General features: G+C 40.1%; 1 protein-coding gene across 1 annotated transcript in view; it reads right to left on the bottom strand.

The window, feature by feature from the left end:
• Positions 1-820: 820 nt before the first annotated feature.
• LOC106878948 (uncharacterized) overlaps positions 821-2696 on the bottom strand; it is a 6425-nt gene continuing 4549 nt past the window's right edge. The window contains exon 5 of the mRNA XM_014928323.2: positions 821-1188. The gene's annotated coding sequence lies outside the window, so the exon portion shown is untranslated. The remainder of the gene's footprint in view (positions 1189-2696) is intronic.

Raw genomic sequence — 2696 nt, 5'->3', positions numbered from 1 at the left:
ACACACACACGCACACACACACACGCACGCACGCACACACACACATATATATACATATATACCACGGGCTTCTTTCAGTTTCCGTCTACTAAATCCACTCACAAGGCTTTGGTCGGCTCGAGGCTATAGCAGAAGACACTTGCCCAAGGTGCCATGCAGTGGGACTGAACCCGGGACAATGTGGTTCGTAAGCAAGCTACTTACCACACAGCCACTCCTACGCCTATGAACACTTTATGAGTCACATGACAGTAAAATTCAATAAGTTGTTTAAGGTGTTTTACACTTGATTCCTTTAACTTCATTAACGAAAAGATATCCAACATGGAATCTATCTATCTATCTATCTATCTATCTATCTATCTATCTATCTATGGTGTATATACATGTACATATATGTATATATAAATATATATATTCACGTACAAGGTGCAGTGAATAAACTGTTGTCTAAATTACGCAAACATTGACATCTCGTTTTAACAGATATATTTACCAAAATTACACAAAAGTATCTTGAAATACTAAAGAATAAATTTATTCAATAAAATCGCCGATGGCTTCCACTACGGCAACCAGATGACGTCAGAATCTCCTGCAATTCCTCAGGATGGTCCCCTTGTTTATATTGGTAAATGCTGCCATAATCCTTGCCTTCAGGTCATCTTTGGTGTTACAAGAAGTTTTGATGAATACTCTTTCCCTAGCCGTATTCTTTAAGCAAATCTCCCAAAGCCAGACAGATTTTCAATTGCTTTTATTTATTTCAGGCGGGGTTTATACATAAAATTTGTAAATAATATACAATCGTAGTCTATTAATACATTTCCTGTAACAATAATGTTTAACTTTTAAATCAGCATAATTTTGATGTTTTTCTTAAACAATTTTAGTTCTAACTATTTTGTTAACTTTAACCTGTTGAAACTATGTCAACCTATCCAGGCTGCCTGTACATATAATACTGTAACTCCAAATGTTGAATTGTTAATATTGTTAGTTGTTTATATTACTACAGTTAGTATTTCTACAGTTAGTGATTTACAAGGATTACAATTAACATATAAGATTAGCATTGAATATTTGATAAAGATATTGTAGAATTTGGATCGGGAAAAGTTCCATGGATGTTGTCATCATCACTTAAAACGCTGGTCGATTCCAAAGTCAGTTAACGGGAATAGGAATCTGTAAATAAATGAAGAAAGAAATAATTAAGTAAATAAATTCTTGGGTAATCCTTTGAAGTGAGTTTAGACAACTTTCTATGGTGTCTGTCGGACTAGTGGTGTCGGTAGCTGGAAGCTTAATTTAAGTGGGACAAACACCAAAGAATAGAACGATAAAAGAAAAATCACAGGAAAACACACCAACAGGGGAAGTAACCAACCTTTCGAATGGGACGAGACTCGGGTTTGAGAGAAATAACACCAAAGAATAAATGAATATACAGAGGCGTATTGATATGTATTTAGTGTCAATGTAAAGCTAGGCCCACGAGGGTATTTTGTGTTGCTGAGGACGTGTATAGGCTTCTTGTGTGTTTGTGTGAACTGAGAGACTTGTTCGACGAGTTTGTTGAATAAACTGGTGCAATATGGGTAACCAGTCGTTCTTTGATTCTCCCCAAGTAAGAACAAATTCCAACAAAACCATAAATCGAACCGGATGCACCTGAGACGCGTATGTTCAGTCCCCAATGTTGTATTCGCGGTATTGTCTCTGGTGGTCGTAGTGAGGTGAGGGATGAGGATTATATTATTGAAAATTTACTCTTTCCCTCTGGACCCCAGAATCAATGCCACCACCTACATCGGCTTGTTGGTCACTTTTAAACCCTCGGCGGGTGGATTGCCCAAGAAAAACGCGGCATGTGTTTTTGGCATGACTGAATTCTCGTCAACATGGTTCTTGTGTCACAGCAGTTGTTGGTCGGGAATATTCATAAATACGTGACCACCCAGCAGGACTAATACATCTGGAGAGTTGTTGAGAGAGAAAGACAGGGAGGAGGAGATATGGAGAAAGAGAGACAGAGAGAGGGGAGAAAGAGTGAGAGAGAGGGAGAGAGAGGGAAAGAAAAAGAGAGAGGGAAAGAAAAAGAGAGAGGGAAAGAAAAAGAGAGAGGGAAAGAAAAAGAGAGAGTGAGAGGAGGGGAGAGAGTGAGAAAGCAAGGAGTGACGGAAAGACAGGGAGAGAGAAAGGAGAGAGAGAAAGAAGAGGAGTGAAAGAGAGAGGGACAGGTTGGCTGCTTCTTCTTATCACAGACACGTTGAAGGCTGCCATTTTGTATGCGATGTGTAAAACAAAGGGAAACCACTCGATCCTTGGAAACGGTCTTTTCTGTGGATTTAACGAGGCCATCATCCATGTTGTTGTTGTTGTTGTTGGCACTCCGTCGCTTACGACGTCGAGGTTTCCAGTTGATCCGATCAACGGAACAACTTGCTCGTGAAATTAATGTGCAAGTGGCTGAGCACTCCACAGACACCTGTACCCTTAACGTAGTTCTCGGGGATATTCAGCGTGACACAGAGTGTGACAAGGCTGACCCTTTGAAATACAGGCACAACAAAAACAGAAAGTAAGAGTGAGAGAAAGTTGTGGCGAAAGAGTACAGCAGGGTTCACCACCACTCCCTGCCGGAGCCTCGTGGAGCTTTTAGGTGTTTTCGCTCAATAAACACTCACAACGCC

The sequence above is a fragment of the Octopus bimaculoides genome, chromosome 20 (assembly GCF_001194135.2).
Source record: "Octopus bimaculoides isolate UCB-OBI-ISO-001 chromosome 20, ASM119413v2, whole genome shotgun sequence".
In the NCBI taxonomy this organism is placed as follows: Eukaryota; Metazoa; Mollusca; class Cephalopoda; order Octopoda; family Octopodidae; genus Octopus; species Octopus bimaculoides.
The sequence above is the reverse complement of the archived record's forward strand: the minus strand, read 5'-3'. Positions and strand labels throughout refer to the sequence as shown.